The sequence below is a fragment of the Camelina sativa genome, chromosome 16 (assembly GCF_030686135.1).
Source record: "Camelina sativa cultivar CO46 ecotype springtype chromosome 16, ASM3068613v1".
Taxonomy (NCBI): Eukaryota; Viridiplantae; Streptophyta; class Magnoliopsida; order Brassicales; family Brassicaceae; genus Camelina; species Camelina sativa.
In genome coordinates this window covers 12,475,533-12,495,291 of record NC_141895.1, presented here as the reverse complement: position 1 = coordinate 12,495,291, position 19,759 = coordinate 12,475,533, and positions in this window count along the sequence as shown.

Sequence of the window (19,759 nt, the reverse complement as noted above, 5' to 3'; positions counted from 1 at the left end):
TTCGTCATATGCGTTGTATTGTTACATATTTTGACCCTAGAAGAGTAACATAGCTGTTTACTGCTTTGAATCAACGTTTTCTTGGTTTTAGCCTATTTTGGGAATCAATAGGTAAAAGTGGTGTCTATACACTCCAAATTCAACCCAAACTCTTATAACTAGACAAGTACATTGGATTGTTACACATTCTGCCCCTAGAAACAGTAACAAAGCTGTTTACTGCTTCGAATCAACGTTTTCTCCGTATTAGCCTATTTTGGGACAAAATAGGTAAAAGTGGTGTCAAAACACTCCAAATTCAACCCAAACTCTTATAAGTAGTCAAATACATTGGATTGTTACATACTTTGACCCTAGAAGAGTAACATAGCTGTTTACTGCTTCGATTCAATGTTTTCTCTCAGTTTTAGCCTGTTTTCTCGGTTTTAGCCTATTTTGGGATAAAACGGGTTTAAGAGTTGTCTAAACACTCCAAATTCATCCCAAACTCTTACAATTAGTCATATGCATTGGAGTGTCACACATTCTGACCCTTGAAACAGTAACAAAGCCGTTTACTGCTTTGAATCAACGTTTTCACGGTTTTAGCCTATTTTGGGACAAAATAGGTGAAAGTGGTGTCAAAACACTCCAAATTCAACCCAAACTCTTATAAGTAGTCAAATACATTGGATTGTTACATATTTTGACCCCTAGAAAGAGTAACATAGCTGTTTACTGTTTCGAATCAATGTTTTCTCTCGGTTTTAGCATGTTTTCTCGGTTTAAGCATGTTTTGGGATAAAACGGGTTTAAGTGGTGTCTAAACACTCCAAATTCATCCTGAACTCTTACAATTAATCAAATGCATTGAAATATCACACATTCTTACCCTAGAAACTGTAACAATGCTGTTTACTGCTTAGAATCAACGTTTGCTTGGTTTTAGCCTGTTTGCGGAGAAAATGGGTATAAGTGGTGGCTAAACAATCAAAATTCAACCCGAACTCTTGTAGTTAGTCATATGCGTTGTATTGTTACATATTTGGCCCTAGAAAGAGTAACATAGCTGTTTACTGCTTTGAATCAACGTTTTCTTGGTTTTAGCCTATTTTGGGAATCAATAGGTAAAAGTGGTGTCTATACACTCCAAATTCAACCCAAACTCTTATAACTAGTCAAGTACATTGGATTGTTATGTAAGACTTTGTAGAATAAAGAAGAGAATCAAGAGAATGGATATAGGTTTCGGTAGACAAAGAGAATGAGGAAGGAGAAAAGATTAGGTTTTCTTATTCCATAAGAAGCGATAATACAAGGTGGCTATGAGCCTATTTAAGGAAACACAAACTAGGGCTACACCCTTGACCGAGACACACAAGTGGGATAGGGACATTAGGAGAGAGACACACTACATCCCAAGGTGAAAGCGACAGCCCATCCTTACCAAACATGTGACTATTTCCTTCCCTTCTCTCTAACGGTTATAATGTGCTTCTCGATCCTTCTAGTGGGCTTCAGGCCTCCTCTCCATTCCTTATCACTAGAAGACTCGGCCATTTCACCACACTTGTACGGACAGCCCATATTCAACACTCGTACGGACGGCCATGGCTGCCTTAGGCTTATTCTTTTGATCAATACTCCCCCTCAAGCTTAGCCTAATGAAATGGCTAAGCTTGGAACCCGTGAAGCAGCACCTCATTAAAAACCTTGACTTAGAAAACCTCATGGGACAAAACCAAGTCAAGGGAAAAAGAGTGTGCTGTCCACGGATTAGAGAAGCTTGATCATGGCCGTGTAATGTCTACAAGTCCAAGTTTGCTATAGATGTGATCACAAACCTTGGAGCTTGCAGACTTGGTGAAGATGTCAGCTAGCTGATCTTGACTCCTTGTGTGGCATGGTAACACCACTCCTTCTTCAATCTTCTCTCTCACCTTGTGGCAATCGCTTTCTATGTGCTTGGTCCTCTCATGAAAGACCGAGTTTGTGGCAATGTGGATGGCCGCTTCATTGTCGCAATGCATGGTCATGGGCTGCTTTGTTTCGATGCCTAAGTCCTTGAGTAGACCCTTCAGCCATGTCATCTCGTTAGTGAGCTTCCTCATAGCTCTATACTCGGCCTCGGCGCTAGAGCATGAAACCACCTTTTGTTTCTTAGACCTCCATGTAACCATGTTGCCTCCAACGAACGTGCAGTACCCAGTAGTGGATCTTCTATCCAGCGTGTCGCCATTGTAATCCGCATCACAGTAGCCAACAATCTCGGTGTTGTCATTCTTGCCCATCCAAATACCTTGACCCGGACTGCCCTTGAGATAGCTTAGGATCCTCTCGACTTGACTCCATTGGTACTTGCTTGGTGCCTTCATATGTTGGCTAACCTGATTCACAGCATAACATATGTCAGGTCGTGTGATAGTAAGGTATATTAGCTTACCTACAAGCCGGCGGTAGCGTGTGACGTCTAAGAATGGCTCGTCCATTGGTTCCTTAGGTCGGCCTTCTTTTTCCCGTAAGCTCTCCCCCTTTCGCTTGAGCTGGTAGTCGTCATCAAGTGGCGTAGCGACCGGAGACACACCAAGCTTGCCAGTCTCCTCTAACAAGTCAAGAGTGTACTTGCGTTGTGAGAGGAAGAGTCCTTCCGGTGAGCGACAAATTTCAATACCAAGAAAGTATTTGAGTTCCCCAAGGTCCTTGATGTCAAATGCCGACTTGAGGGAGTCCTTGGTGTCCTGAATGGCCGCCTTATCATCACCAGTCACGATGATGTCGTCGACGTATATGAGCACCACCACCCAACCAATAGAGGTGCGACGTGTGAAGAGAGTATGATCAGCCTCCGATCGCTTAAAACCATAAGTCTTGAGAGTAGAGCTTAGTTTGTGGTACCAAGCTCGTGGGGACTGCTTAAGGCCATAGATGGCCTTACGTAGCCTCAAGACTTTTCCGGGTGTAACCATGTCTTCAAGGCCGGGAGGAGGCGTCATGTACACTTCTTCATCAAGTTCACCTTGAAGAAAGGCGTTCTTCACATCCATCTGCCATAAGTCCCATGATAGGTTGACAGCAAGAGACAGCACAACCCGAACCGTATGGAGCTTGGCCACGGGTGCAAAGGTGTCCGTGTAGTCCGCACCATAGGTTTGGGTGAAGCCACGGGCCACTAACCGGGCTTTATGCCGTTCAATGTCACCATTGCTCAAATACTTTATGGTGAACACCCATTTGGAGCTAACTGCCCGCTTGCCTTGAGGAAGATCCGATTCGTCCCACGTATGATTCCGGATCATGGCGCCGGTTTCATCCTTGACCGCATCTAACCAAACCTGATGCTCCTTGGCTTCATCATATGTCTGCGGGATCCAATTGGCGTCAACTTGGCCAAAGAAAGCTTGGTGATCAGCAGGTAACAGCTCAAGGGAACAAACGGACTGGATGGGATGAGCGACGGCTTGACTGTTGTAATATACACGCTTGTTCTTCCAAGTGGAGGGGTCAGATCGAGGTCTGGTGCTCCGACGCAGGACTGGTGCAGGAGGTGGATCCGTCCTAGGCAACTCCGTTGACGTACCGTCCGTAAGAACCGTCTCCGTGTTTTCCTCGGTAGGAGCCGCTGCCGGAGCATGTGTGTCCGGTGTAGGGCCAGGAACAGGAACACCGGCTATGGGTAGGCGAGACTCAAGGGACACACTATCTTGGGCTGAAACATTGTTATTCGTATCTCCTTGGTCAGACCCACCGTCGGTAGGAGTTTGGCGTAGCATAGGCTGCACGACACCCGTTGGTGGAGACGGGTTGCCAAGGTGATCAAGAAGGAACCTTAGACTTGAAGCTCGGTCATTAGGTGAGTGAGAGAGGTCTTTAAGGTTGTTCCAGTCCTTCTTGTCATAGTAGCCCACATTCTCTAGGAACCGGACATCTCGGGAGACATATAGACGACTTGTGGCCGGATCATAACATTTGTACCCCTTTTGTGTGGTAGAGTAGCCAATGAACATGCACTTTGTACTCTTGGCATCCAGCTTACTCCTTTGTTCTCCTGGTACTAACACAAAACAAACACAACCAAAAACGCGTAAGTGATCAAGGGATGGTTTAAATTTGTTTAGTACTTCAAATGGAGATAAGTCATGAAGAACTCGGGTTGGTGTCCGGTTGATGAGATAGCATGCAGTCATCACAGCATCACCCCAATATCGTTTGGGAACACTAGAGTGGAACATGATTGCCCGCGCCACTTCCATGAGATGCCGGTTCTTTCTCTCGGCCACACCATTTTGTTGTGGCGTGTAGGGACAACTAGTTTGATGGAGAATGCCATGCTTGGAGAGATGTTCTTTGAACTTGCAACTTGTGTATTCTCCACCATTATCAGACCTAAGTACCTTAAGTTTTGCATTAAAATGATTAGTCACATAGTTTTGAAAGTTGACAAAGGCATCAAACACTCTATCTTTAGAAGGCAATAAGGTAATCCAAGTATATTTTGATTTTTCATCAATAAAAGTCACAAAATACTTGTTATTATCTCTAGATAGGCATGGTGAAGTCCAAACATCTGAGTGAACTAAATCAAAACAATTTTCATAAATAGTAGTTGACTTAGGAAAGATAGACTTGCAATGTTTTCCAAGAATACAAGGTTCACAAGTAGAATTATCAAAAGAAATATTAGGAAACATTAGTCCTAAAGCACGCGAATGAGGGTGGCCTAGCCTAGCATGCCACACCATATTCAAATCAACAACAAAACAAGACTTAATAGAAGATAAATTTGGATCGGTTTTCTCTAGGACATAGAGATCTCCACTCCCTTGCCCTTCTCCAAGAACCTTTCCAGTCTCAATATCCTGAAAATGAACACTGTTAGGACCAAAAATTGCATAACAATTCAAATCATTTGTGGCCCTCTTAACCGATAGAAGATTGGAGGTAAATGTAGGCATAAAGAAAGCTTTTGAGGTTTTATCAAAAAGTTTCAAGTCCCCTATCCCTTTTACTGGTATTTGATCTCCATTAGCAATAACAACATTCCCTAAAGCCGGTTTTATGTTGTCAATTAACCTAGGGTTGCTAATCATATGATGTGAAGCCCCCGAGTCAATAACAAGCGATTTACTAGGCTTAGAGGTAAAGAAAGAGATACCAGACTCCTTGAGTGAGGCAATGGAGCGGATGAGAGCCTCAAGGTCTGACTTCCTCACCACATCTCCATAGGCTGCGGTCATGGCCACCTCATCTCCCTGCTTTGATGATCCGGCTCCCTTGTCGCTAACCGCTTCCTTTGAGAAGTTGGCTTTGAACTTGGCCGGCTTGAGATGAGGATGGAGAACCCAGCATTTGTCTTTCAGGTGGCCCCGCTTCTTGCAGTGGTCGCATACCCACACCTTCCTCTCCTCTTGCTTGTACACTCCTTTGTTGGCTGTAGCAAGCTCCCCCTTACCGCTAAACAAATCAAGAGATCCTTGTTCTTTCTGAATTTGGGAGCAAATATCTTCAAAGGAGGGAAGCTTCTCTGCCCTTAGGATGTGCTTCAAGAGGTCATTGAAGGATGGGTTCAAGGTAAGGAGGAGTCCAAAGATCTTGTCTTGCTCCTTCCTTTCGTTTAGCACACTCGCCTCAAGTGTACTTGGCCGCAACATGTCAAGCTCGGACCATAGTGCACGGAACTTACCAAGATGCTTAGTGAACTCCACATCATCTTGGTTAAGGTCGTTTATGGCCTTCTTGACCTCAAAGACTCTAGTCATGTTAGAGACATTACCATACACGCCTTTAAGTGTTTCCCACAGTTCCTTGGCCGTCTCGCAGTATGAGTAGGCCTCAAGGATAGGCGTGTCCAGAGAGTTTTGGAGAACAGATAGGACAACTTGGTCTTCTTGGAACCATTTGGCCTTCCTCTCGCTCTCTTCCTCCGCTTCCGCCTCGGAAGCATCTTCTTCTTTGGGGTTTTGCTTTGGGACATAGTCGGACTCGACATGACTCCAAAGGCCACGACCTCCAAGGGCGGTTCTTGTGGTTCTTGTCCACAGCAAGTAGTTTGTCCCCTTTAGGACAATCGGTGAAACGATGGGCTTGGCGTTTTCCATGGTCGGATTTCTATGGACCGATGGATAAAGCTTTTACCCGGAGAATAAACAAAAGAATGCGAGTGAGAAGAAAAGAAGGAAAGGAGACTAGAGAATAGAAACAAGTAGAAGAATGAGATTAGACTGTAGAGAATCGAACAACTTGCTCTGATACCATGTAAGACTTTGTAGAATAAAGAAGAGAATCAAGAGAATGGATATAGGTTTCGGTAGACAAAGAGAATGAGGAAGGAGAAAAGATTAGGTTTTCTTATTCCATAAGAAGCGATAATACAAGGTGGCTATGAGCCTATTTAAGGAAACACAAACTAGGGCTACACCCTTGACCGAGACACACAAGTGGGATAGGGACATTAGGAGAGAGACACACTACATCCCAAGGTGAAAGCGACAGCCCATCCTTACCAAACATGTGACTATTTCCTTCCCTTCTCTCTAACGGTTATAATGTGCTTCTCGATCCTTCTAGTGGGCTTCAGGCCTTCTCTCCATTCCTTATCACTAGAAGACTCGGCCATTTCACCACACTTGTACGGACAGCCCATATTCAACACTCGTACGGACGGCCATGGCTGCCTTAGGCTTATTCTTTTGATCAATATGTTACACATTCTGCCCCTAGAAACAGTAACAAAGCTGTTTACTGCTTCGAATCAACGTTTTCTCCGTATTAGCCTATTTTGGGACAAAATAGGTAAAAGTGGTGTCAAAACACTCCAAATTCAACCCAAACTCTTATAAGTAGTCAAATACATTGGATTGTTACATACTTTGACCCTAGAAGAGTAACATAGCTGTTTACTGCTTCGATTCAATGTTTTCTCTCAGTTTTAGCCTGTTTTCTCGGTTTTAGCCTATTTTGGGATAAAACGGGTTTAAGAGTTGTCTAAACACTCCAAATTCATCCCAAACTCTTACAATTAGTCATATGCATTGGAGTGTCACACATTCTGACCCTTGAAACAGTAACAAAGCCGTTTACTGCTTTGAATCAACGTTTTCACGGTTTTAGCCTATTTTGGGACAAAATAGGTGAAAGTGGTGTCAAAACACTCCAAATTCAACCCAAACTCTTATAAGTAGTCAAATACATTGGATTGTTACATATTTTGACCCCTAGAAAGAGTAACATAGCTGTTTACTGTTTCGAATCAATGTTTTCTCTCGGTTTTAGCATGTTTTCTCGGTTTAAGCATGTTTTGGGATAAAACGGGTTTAAGTGGTGTCTAAACACTCCAAATTCATCCTGAACTCTTACAATTAATCAAATGCATTGAAATATCACACATTCTTACCTTAGAAACTGTAACAATGCTGTTTACTGCTTAGAATCAACGTTTGCTTGGTTTTAGCCTGTTTGCGGACAAAATGGGTATAAGTGGTGGCTAAACAATCAAAATTCAACCCGAACTCTTGTAGTTAGTCATATGTGTTGTATTGTTACATATTTGGCCCTAGAAAGAGTAACATAGCTGTTTACTGCTTCGAATCAACGTTTTCTTGGTTTTAGCCTATTTTGGGAATCAATAGGTAAAAGTGGTGTCTATACACTCCAAATTCAACCCAAACTCTTATAACTAGTCAAGTACATTGGATTGTTACACACTCTGCCCCTAGAAACAGTAACAAAGCTGTTTACTGCTTCGAATCAACGTTTTCTCCGTATTAGCCTATTTTGGGACAAAATAGGTAAAAGTGGTGTCAAAACATTCCAAATTCAACCCAAACTCTTATAAGTAGTCAAATACATTGGATTGTTACATACTTTGACCCTAGAAGAGTAACATAGCTGTTTACTGCTTCGATTCAATGTTTTCTCTCAGTTTTAGCCTGTTTTCTCGGTTTTAGCCTATTTTGGGATAAAACGGGTTTAAGAGTTGTCTAAACACTCCAAATTCATCCCAAACTCTTACAATTAGTCATATGCATTGGATTGTCACACATTCTGACCCTTGAAACAGTAACAAAGCCGTTTACTGCTTTGAATCAACGTTTTCACGGTTTTAGCCTATTTTGGGACAAAATAGGTGAAAGTGGTGTCAAAACACTCCAAATTCAACCCAAACTCTTATAAGTAGTCAAATACATTGGATTGTTACATATTTTGACCCCTAGAAAGAGTAACATAGCTGTTTACTGTTTCGAATCAATGTTTTCTCTCGGTTTTAGCATGTTTTCTCGGTTTAAGCATGTTGTGGGATAAAACGGGTTTAAGTGGTGTCTAAACACTCCAAATTCATCCTGAACTCTTACAATTAATCAAATGCATTGAAATATCACACATTCTTACCCTAGAAACTGTAACAATGCTGTTTACTGCTTAGAATCAACGTTTGCTTGGTTTTAGCCTGTTTGCGGAGAAAATGGGTATAAGTGGTGGCTAAACAATCAAAATTCAACCCGAACTCTTGTAGTTAGTCATATGCGTTGTATTGTTACATATTTGGCCCTAGAAAGAGTAACATAGCTGTTTACTGCTTCGAATCAATGTTTTCTCTCAGTTTTAGCCTGTTTTCTCGGTTTATGCCTGTTTTGTGATAAAACGGGTTTAAGTGTTGTCTAAACACTCCAAATTAATCCCAAACTCTTACAATTATTCAAGTGCATTGGATTGTCACACATTCTGACCCTAGAAACAGTAACAAAGCCGCTTACTGCTTTGAATCAACGTTTTCTCGGTTTTAGCTTATTTTGGGACAAAATAGGTAAAAGTGGTGTCAAAACACTCCAAATTCAACCCAAACTCTTATAAGTAGTCGAATACATTGGATTGTTACATATTTTGACCCCGAGAAAGAGTAACATAGCTGTTTACTGCTTCGAATCAATGTTTTCTCTCGGTTTTAGCATGTTTTCTTGGTTTAAGCATGTTTTGGGATAAAACGAGTTTAAGTGGTGTCTAAACACTCCAAATCCATCCCGAACTCTTACAATTAGTCCAATGCATTGGAATGTCACACAATCTGACCCTAGAAACTGTAAAAACGCTTTTTACTGCTTAGAATCAACGTTTGCTCGGTTTTAGCCTGTTTGCGGACAAAATGGGTATAAGTAGTGGCTAAACAATCCAAATTCCATCTGATCTCTTGTAGTTCGTCATATGCGTTGTATTGTTACATATTTTGACCCTAGAAGAGTAACATAGCTGTTTACTGCTTCGAATCAACGTTTTCTTGGTTTTAGCCTATTTTGGGAATCAATAGGTAAAAGTAGTGTCTATACACTCCAAATTCAACCCAAACTCTTATAACTAGTCAAGTACATTGGATTGTTACACATTCTGCCCCTAGAAACAGTAACAAAGCTGTTTACTGCTTCGAATCAACGTTTTCTCCGTATTAGCCTATTTTGGGACAAAATAGGTAAAAGTGGTGTCAAAACACTCCAAATTCAACCCAAACTCTTATAAGTAGTCAAATACATTGGATTGTTACATACTTTGACCCTAGAAGAGTAACATAGCTGTTTACTGCTTCGAATCAATGTTTTCTCTCAGTTTTAGCCTGTTTTCTCGGTTTTAGCCTATTTTGGGATAAAACGGGTTTAAGAGTTGTCTAAACACTCCAAATTCATCCCAAACTCTTACAATTATTCATATGCATTGGAGTGTCACACATTCTGACCCTTGAAACAGTAACAAAGCCGTTTACTGCTTTGAATCAACGTTTTCACGGTTTTAGCCTATTTTGGGACAAAATAGGTGAAAGTGGTGTCAAAACACTCCAAATTCAACCCAAACTCTTATAAGTAGTCGAATACATTGGATTGTTACATATTTTGACCCCGAGAAAGAGTAACATAGCTGTTTACTGTTTCGAATCAATGTTTTCTCTCGGTTTTAGCATGTTTTCTCGGTTTAAGCATGTTTTGGGATAAAACGAGTTTAAGTGGTGTCTAAACACTCCAAATCCATCCCGAACTCTTACAATTAGTCCAATGCATTGGAATGTCACACAATCTGACCCTAGAAACTGTAAAAACGCTTTTTACTGCTTAGAATCAACGTTTGCTCGGTTTTAGCCTGTTTGCGGACAAAATGGGTATAAGTAGTGGCTAAACAATCCAAATTCCATCTGATCTCTTGTAGTTCGTCATATGCGTTGTATTGTTACATATTTTGACCCTAGAAGAGTAACATAGCTGTTTACTGCTTCGAATCAACGTTTTCTTGGTTTTAGCCTATTTTGGGAATCAATAGTTAAAAGTAGTGTCTATACACTCCAAATTCAACCCAAACTCTTATAACTAGTCAAGTACATTGGATTGTTACACATTCTGCCCCTAGAAACAGTAACAAAGCTGTTTACTGCTTCGAATCAACGTTTTCTCCGTATTAGCCTATTTTGGGACAAAATAGGTAAAAGTGGTGTCAAAACACTCCAAATTCAACCCAAACTCTTATAAGTAGTCAAATACATTGGATTGTTACATACTTTGACCCTAGAAGAGTAACATAGCTGTTTACTGCTTCGATTCAATGTTTTTCTCTCAGTTTTAGCCTGTTTTCTCGGTTTTAGCCTATTTTGGGATAAAACGGGTTTAAGAGTTGTCTAAACACTCCAAATTCATCCCAAACTCTTACAATTAGTCATATGCATTGGAGTGTCACACATTCTGACCCTTGAAACAGTAACAAAGCCGTTTACTGCTTTGAATCAACGTTTTCACGGTTTTAGCCTATTTTGGGACAAAATAGGTGAAAGTGGTGTCAAAACACTCCAAATTCAACCCAAACTCTTATAAGTAGTCAAATACATTGGATTGTTACATATTTTGACCCCTAGAAAGAGTAACATAGCTGTTTACTGTTTCGAATCAATGTTTTCTCTCGGTTTTAGCATGTTTTCTCGGTTTAAGCATGTTTTGGGATAAAACGAGTTTAAGTGGTGTCTAAACACTCCAAATCCATCCCGAACTCTTACAATTAGTCCAATGCATTGGAATGTCACACAATCTGACCCTAGAAACTGTAAAAACGCTTTTTACTGCTTAGAATCAACGTTTGCTCGGTTTTAGCCTGTTTGCGGACAAAATGGGTATAAGTAGTGGCTAAACAATCCAAATTCCATCTGATCTCTTGTAGTTCGTCATATGCGTTGTATTGTTACATATTTTGACCCTAGAAGAGTAACATAGCTGTTTACTGCTTCGAATCAACGTTTTCTTGGTTTTAGCCTATTTTGGGAATCAATAGTTAAAAGTAGTGTCTATACACTCCAAATTCAACCCAAACTCTTATAACTAGTCAAGTACATTGGATTGTTACACATTCTGCCCCTAGAAACAGTAACAAAGCTGTTTACTGCTTCGAATCAACGTTTTCTCCGTATTAGCCTATTTTGGGACAAAATAGGTAAAAGTGGTGTCAAAACACTCCAAATTCAACCCAAACTCTTATAAGTAGTCAAATACATTGGATTGTTACATACTTTGACCCTAGAAGAGTAACATAGCTGTTTACTGCTTCGATTCAATGTTTTTCTCTCAGTTTTAGCCTGTTTTCTCGGTTTTAGCCTATTTTGGGATAAAACGGGTTTAAGAGTTGTCTAAACACTCCAAATTCATCCCAAACTCTTACAATTACTCATATGCATTGGAGTGTCACACATTCTGACCCTTGAAACAGTAACAAAGCCGTTTACTGCTTTGAATCAACGTTTTCACGGTTTTAGCCTATTTTGGGACAAAATAGGTGAAAGTGGTGTCAAAACACTCCAAATTCAACCCAAACTCTTATAAGTAGTCAAATACATTGGATTGTTACATATTTTGACCCCTAGAAAGAGTAACATAGCTGTTTACTGTTTCGAATCAATGTTTTCTCTCGGTTTTAGCATGTTTTCTCGGTTTAAGCATGTTGTGGGATAAAACGGGTTTAAGTGGTGTCTAAACACTCCAAATTCATCCTGAACTCTTACAATTAATCAAATGCATTGAAATATCACACATTCTTACCCTAGAAACTGTAACAATGCTGTTTACTGCTTAGAATCAACGTTTGCTTGGTTTTAGCCTGTTTGCGGAGAAAATGGGTATAAGTGGTGGCTAAACAATCAAAATTCAACCCGAACTCTTGTAGTTAGTCATATGCGTTGTATTGTTACATATTTGGCCCTAGAAAGAGTAACATAGCTGTTTACTGCTTCGAATCAATGTTTTCTCTCAGTTTTAGCCTGTTTTCTCGGTTTATGCCTGTTTTGTGATAAAACGGGTTTAAGTGTTGTCTAAACACTCCAAATTAATCCCAAACTCTTACAATTATTCAAGTGCATTGGATTGTCACACATTCTGACCCTAGAAACAGTAACAAAACCACTTACTGCTTTGAATCAACGTTTTCTCGGTTTTAGCTTATTTTGGGACAAAATAGGTAAAAGTGGTGTCAAAACACTCCAAATTCAACCCAAACTCTTATAAGTAGTCGAATACATTGGATTGTTACATATTTTGACCCCGAGAAAGAGTAACATAGCTGTTTACTGTTTCGAATCAATGTTTTCTCTCGGTTTTAGCATGTTTTCTTGGTTTAAGCATGTTTTGGGATAAAACGAGTTTAAGTGGTGTCTAAACACTCCAAGTCCATCCCGAACTGTTACAATTAGTCCAATGCATTGGAATGTCACACAATCTGACCCTAGAAACTGTAAAAACGCTTTTTACTGCTTAGAATCAACGTTTGCTCGGTTTTAGCCTGTTTGCGGACAAAATGGGTATAAGTAGTGGCTAAACAATCCAAATTCCATCTGATCTCTTGTAGTTCGTCATATGCGTTGTATTGTTACATATTTTGACCCTAGAAGAGTAACATAGCTGTTTACTGCTTCGAATCAACGTTTTCTTGGTTTTAGCCTATTTTGGGAATCAATAGGTAAAAGTGGTGTCTATACACTCCAAATTCAACCCAAACTCTTATAACTAGTCAAGTACATTGGATTGTTACACATTCTGCCCCTAGAAACAGTAACAAAGCTGTTTACTGCTTCGAATCAACGTTTTCTCCGTATTAGCCTATTTTGGGACAAAATAGGTAAAAGTGGTGTCAAAACACTCCAAATTCAACCCAAACTCTTATAAGTAGTCAAATACATTGGATTGTTACATACTTTGACCCTAGAAGAGTAACATAGCTGTTTACTGCTTCGATTCAATGTTTTCTCTCAGTTTTAGCCTGTTTTCTCGGTTTTAGCCTATTTTGGGATAAAACGGGTTTAAGAGTTGTCTAAACACTCCAAATTCATCCCAAACTCTTACAATTAGTCATATGCATTGGATTGTCACACATTCTGACCCTTGAAACAGTAACAAATGTTGAAATAAGCGGAAGACTTAGAGAGATTTGAGAGGTTTAGAATGAAGAAGAAGAGTTGGTGGCTAATAGTATGAAAGAGAGTGATAATAGATTAGAATTAGGTAGAATATATCAAATACAACACATGACAAGGGTTTAAATAGGGAGGCAGCTAGGGCGACCACATGACCTAAAGTAGAAACAAGAGAAATCGACAATTAGGAGAGAGAGGGGGTAGGTGATCGGTGATAGCGACTTGTCCTAGTCTTCCACTCTTGTCCACTTGCGCTTTCTCCCTAACGGCTACACAAGGGATTCTCGATCCTTCTCATGGGCCGGAGGTGAGCGGGCCTCCTCACTATCCTCACACATAGATGACTCGGCCTTAGTGCTTCACTCGGCCTTATTGCTTGCACGTACGGACGGTACGGACTGTACGGACGCCATAGGCTTATTCTTGATCAATACTCCCCCTCAAGCTTAGCCTGATGAAATGGCTAAGCTTGGAACCCGTGAAGCAGCACCTCATTAAAAACCTTGACTTAGAAAACCTCATGGGACAAAACTAAGCCAAGGGAAAAAGAGTGTGCTGTCCACGGATTAGGAAAGTTGATCACGGCCGTGTGATGTCTACAAGTCCAAGTTTGCTATGAATATAATCACAAACCTTGGGACTTGCAGATTTGGTGAAGATGTCGGCTAGCTGGTCTTGACTCCTTGTGTGGCATGGTAGAACCGCTCCCTCTTCGATCCTCTCCCTAACCTTGTGGCAGTCGCTCTCAATGTGCTTGGTCCGTTCATGGAAGACTGAGTTAGTGGCTATGTGGATCGCTGCCTCATTGTCACAATGCATTGTCATCGGCTGTCTTGTTTCAATGCCGAGATCCTTAAGTAGACCTTTCAACCATGTCATCTCATTAGTTAGCTTCCTCATAGCTCGGTACTCAGCCTCGGCACTTGAACATGACACCACCTTTTGCTTCTTGGACCTCCATGTAACTAGGTTTCCTCCAACAAAGGTGCAATATCCAGTAGTTGACCGCCTATCCAATGTGTCTCCATTATAGTCCGCATCACAATAACCCACGATCTCAGTGTTGCCGTTTTTACCCATCCAAATGCCTTGACCAGGGCTGCCCTTGAGATAGCTCAAAATCCTCTCCACTTGACTCCATTGATACTTGCTTGGAGCTTGCATGTGCTGACTCACCTGATTCACAGCATAAGAGATATCAGGTCGTGTGATAGTTAAATAGATCAACTTACCTACAAGCCGTCGGTAGCGTGTGACGTCCGGGAACGGCTCGTCCAATGGTTCGCGTGGTTTGCCTTCCTTCGCCCGAATGCTCTCCCCCTTTCGCTTGAGCTGGTAATCTTCATCCAGTGGTGTAGTAGCCGGAACCGTACCAAGTTTGCCTGTCTCAGCAAGCAAGTCCAGAGCATACTTGCGTTGTGAGAGGAAGATACCCTCCGGGGAACGGCAGATTTCGATGCCGAGGAAGTATTTGAGCTCTCCGAGGTCCTTAATGTCAAATGCAGACTTGAGAGAGTCTTTAATGGCAACAATACCGGCCTTGTCATCGCCAGTCACGATGATGTCATCGACATAAACCAGCACCACAACCAGGCCAAGTGATGTCTTGAGAGTGAAAAGAGTGTGATCAGCCTCCGATCGTCTAAAGCCATTCGCCTTAAGAGTGGAGCTGAGCTTATGGTACCAGGCGCGTGGTGACTGTTTGAGGCCATAGATGGCCTTGCGTAACCGTAAGACTTTCCCGGGAGCAACAATGTCCTCAAGACCAGGCGGAGGAGTCATGTACACTTCTTCATCTAGCTCGCCTTGGAGGAACGCGTTCTTCACATCCATTTGCCATAAGTCCCAAGAAAGGTTCACGGCCAGCGATAGCACTACTCGCACGGTATGCAATTTGGCCACGGGAGCAAACGTTGCCATGTAGTCATCTCCATAGGTTTGAGTGAACCCTCGGGCCACCAGCCGTGCCTTATGCCTTTCAATCTCTCCCGTGCTCAAGAACTTGATGGTGAATACCCACTTTGAACTTACGGCCTTCTTCCCTTTGGGGAGGTCAGCCTCATCCCATGTGTGATTTCTGATCATTGCACCAGCTTCATCCTCCACAGCATCTACCCATACCTTATGTTCTTTGGCCTCCTCGTACGTTTGGGGAACCCAGTGTTCATCAACTTGGCCGAAGAAGGCTTGGTGCTCGGTCGGAAGCAGCTCGAGCGAACATACGGCTTGGATAGGATGTGCGACGGCTTGACTGTTGTAGTAGACCCTCTTATCTTTCCATGTAGAGGGGTGAGACCGGACACGCGTGCTTCGTCGTGGAGCTGGTTGAGCTGGCGGCACTGATTGGCTGGACTGAGTGACATCTTCGATGACCGGTTCAGCATCAGGTCGTGTCTCGGTCAGGCTTGAGTTTGGCTCGGGCATCTCATGTGCCTCGGTCATGCTCTGGTTTGACTCGGGCATCTCATGGTCCGGGGATATCATCTCGGGCATAGCACCTTCCGGCTCGAGCGTATGGTCAATGAAGCTCGGGTTGGGTTCTGGCTGAGGAAGGGCTGTGGCCGTAGACGGATTTCCGAGATGGTCAAGGAGAAACTTAAGGCTGGAGGCTCTATCATTTGGTGATGATGAAAGATCCTTCAAGCTGTTCCAGTCTTTGTTATCAAAATAACCCACATTTTCCAAGAACCGAACATCTCTTGATACATACAGCCGGCTTGTCTTTGGGTCAAAACACTTGTATCCCTTTTGAGTAGTGGAGTAGCCGATGAACATACACCTTATGCTTTTGGGATCGAGCTTACTCCGCTGTTCTCCTGGCACAAGTACAAAAGAAACACACCCAAAGACCCGTAAGTGCTCTAGAGATGGTTTAAATCCATTCAATACCTCAAATGGCGATAGGTCATTAAGGACTTTGGTTGGTGTCCGATTGATCAGGTAGCATGCTGTCATCACAGCATCACCCCAATATCGCCTTGTAACGTGTGAATGGAACATCATCGACCGTGCCACCTCCATTAGATGTCGGTTCTTCCTCTCGGCCACACCATTTTGTTGGGGCGTATAGGGACAACTTGTTTGGTGTAGTATGCCGTGTTTTGTTAGGTGTTCTCTGAATTTGTGACTTGTATACTCTCCACCATTGTCTGATCTAAGTACCTTAATTTTAGCATTGAAATGATTAGTAACATAATTTTGAAAGTTTATAAAAGCATCAAACACTCTATCCTTTGAAGGCAACAAAGTAATCCATGTGTACTTAGATTTTTCATCAATAAAAGTCACAAAATATTTGTTATTATCTCTAGAAAGGCATGGTGAAGTCCACACATCCGAGTGCACTAAATCAAAACAATGCTCATAAATAGTTTTAGACTTGGGAAAAATAGATTTGCAATGTTTACCAAGAATACAAGACTCACACATTGAACTATCAAAAGAAACACTTGGTAACATTAAAGCAAGGGCACGAGAATGAGGATGGCCTAATCTAGCATGCCACACACTATCCAAATTAACAACAAAACAAGATTTAGTAGATAAACTTGGCGAGGTTTTCTCTAGGACATAGAGATCTCCACTCCCTTGTCCCTCTCCAAGAACTTTTCCAGTCTCAATATCCTGAAAATGAACACTATTAGGACCAAAGATTGCATAACAATTCAAATCATTAGTGGTTCTCTTAACCGATAGAAGATTAGATGTGAAGGTAGGCATAAAGAAAGCTTTTGTGGTTTTATCAAATAGTTTCAAGTCCCCTATTCCTTTCACTGGTATTTGTTCTCCATTTGCAATTATAACATTTCCTAAAGCCGGTTTTATATTGTCAATTAGACTAGGATTACTAATCATGTGGTGAGAAGCACCCGAGTCTATGACAAGAGATTTACTAGGCTTAGAGGTAAAGAAAGAGATACCAGACTCCTTGAGTGAGGCAATGGAACGGATGAGCGCCTCAAGGTCTGATTTCCTAACCACTTCTCCATAGGCTGCGGTCATGGCTGCCTCATCTCCTTGCTTAGACGGCCCGGCTCCCTTGTCGCTAACCGCTTCCTTTGAGAGGTTTGCTTTGAACTTGGCCGGTTTGAGATGAGGGTGGAGGACCCAGCACTTGTCTTTCAGGTGACCCCGCCTCTTGCAGTGGTCGCATATCCACACCTTCCTCTCCTCTTGCTTGTACACTCCTTTATTAGCCGTAGCAAGCTCCCCCTTACCGCTAAACAAGTCAAGAGAACCTTGCTCTCTTTGGATTTGTGAACAAATGTCTTCAAAAGAGGGAAGTTTCTCTGCCCTGAGGATGTGCTTCAAGAGATCGTTGAAGGATGGGTTTAAAGTAAGAAGGAGACCAAAGATCTTGTCTTGCTCCTTTCTTTCAGTCAACACACTCGGATCGAGTGTACTCGGCCGCAACATGTCAAGCTCGGACCATAAAGCTCGAAACTTGCCAAGATGTTTAGTGAACTCCACATCATCTTGGTTAAGCTCATTTATGGCCTTCTTGACCTCAAAGACCCGAGTCAAGTTGGAGATATTGCCATAGACACCTTTAAGTGTCTCCCACAACTCCTTGGCCGTCTCGCAATATGAGTAGGCCTCAAGGATTGGTGTGTCAAGAGAGTTTTGGAGAACAGATAGGACAACTTGGTCTTCTTGGAACCACTTGGCCTTCCTCTCGCTCTCTTCTTCTACTTCCTCCTCGGAAGCGCCTTCATCTTCTCCTTTTAGGTTTTGTTTTGGAGCATAGTCACTCTCGACATGACTCCAAAGACCACGACCTCCAAGGGCAGTTCTTGTGGTTCTAGTCCACAGCAAGTAGTTTGTTCCTTTGAGAACAACCGGCATGACAATGGGTTTGGCGTTTTCCATGGTTTAACCGCTATGGACCGATGGACAAAGCTTTTACCCGGAGAATAAAGAGAAATAGGACTGAGAATCGAGTGAACAAGAATGAAGAATGGAAGAATAGAAGAGATAGGTTATCAAGAACGACAGCCTGGCTCTGATACCATGTTGAAATAAGCGGAAGACTTAGAGAGATTTGAGAGGTTTAGAATGAAGAAGAAGAGTTGGTGGCTAATAGTATGAAAGAGAGTGATAATAGATTAGAATTAGGTAGAATATATCAAATACAACACATGACAAGGGTTTAAATAGGGAGGCAGCTAGGGCGACCACATGACCTAAAGTAGAAACAAGAGAAATCGACAATTAGGAGAGAGAGGGGGTAGGTGATCGGTGATAGCGACTTGTCCTAGTCTTCCACTCTTGTCCACTTGCGCTTTCTCCCTAACGGCTACACAAGGGATTCTCGATCCTTCTCATGGGCCGGAGGTGAGCGGGCCTCCTCACTATCCTCACACATAGATGACTCGGCCTTAGTGCTTCACTCGGCCTTATTGCTTGCACGTACGGACGGTACGGACTGTACGGACGCCATAGGCTTATTCTTGATCAATAACAAAGCCGTTTACTGCTTTGAATCAACGTTTTCACGGTTTTAGCCTATTTTGGGACAAAATAGGTGAAAGTGGTGTCAAAACACTCCAAATTCAACCCAAACTCTTATAAGTAGTCAAATACATTGGATTGTTACATATTTTGACCCCTAGAAAGAGTAACATAGCTGTTTACTGTTTCGAATCAATGTTTTCTCTCGGTTTTAGCATGTTTTCTCGGTTTAAGCATGTTGTGGGATAAAACGGGTTTAAGTGGTGTCTAAACACTCCAAATTCATCCTGAACTCTTACAATTAATCAAATGCATTGAAATATCACACATTCTTACCCTAGAAACTGTAACAATGCTGTTTACTGCTTAGAATCAACGTTTGCTTGGTTTTAGCCTGTTTGCGGAGAAAATGGGTATAAGTGGTGGCTAAACAATCAAAATTCAACCCGAACTCTTGTAGTTAGTCATATGCGTTGTATTGTTACATATTTGGCCCTAGAAAGAGTAACATAGCTGTTTACTGCTTCGAATCAATGTTTTCTCTCAGTTTTAGCCTGTTTTCTCGGTTTATGCCTGTTTTGTGATAAAACGGGTTTAAGTGTTGTCTAAACACTCCAAATTAATCCCAAACTCTTACAATTATTCAAGTGCATTGGATTGTCACACATTCTGACCCTAGAAACAGTAACAAAACCACTTACTGCTTTGAATCAACGTTTTCTCGGTTTTAGCTTATTTTGGGACAAAATAGGTAAAAGTGGTGTCAAAACACTCCAAATTCAACCCAAACTCTTATAAGTAGTCGAATACATTGGATTGTTACATATTTTGACCCCGAGAAAGAGTAACATAGCTGTTTACTGTTTCGAATCAATGTTTTCTCTCGGTTTTAGCATGTTTTCTTGGTTTAAG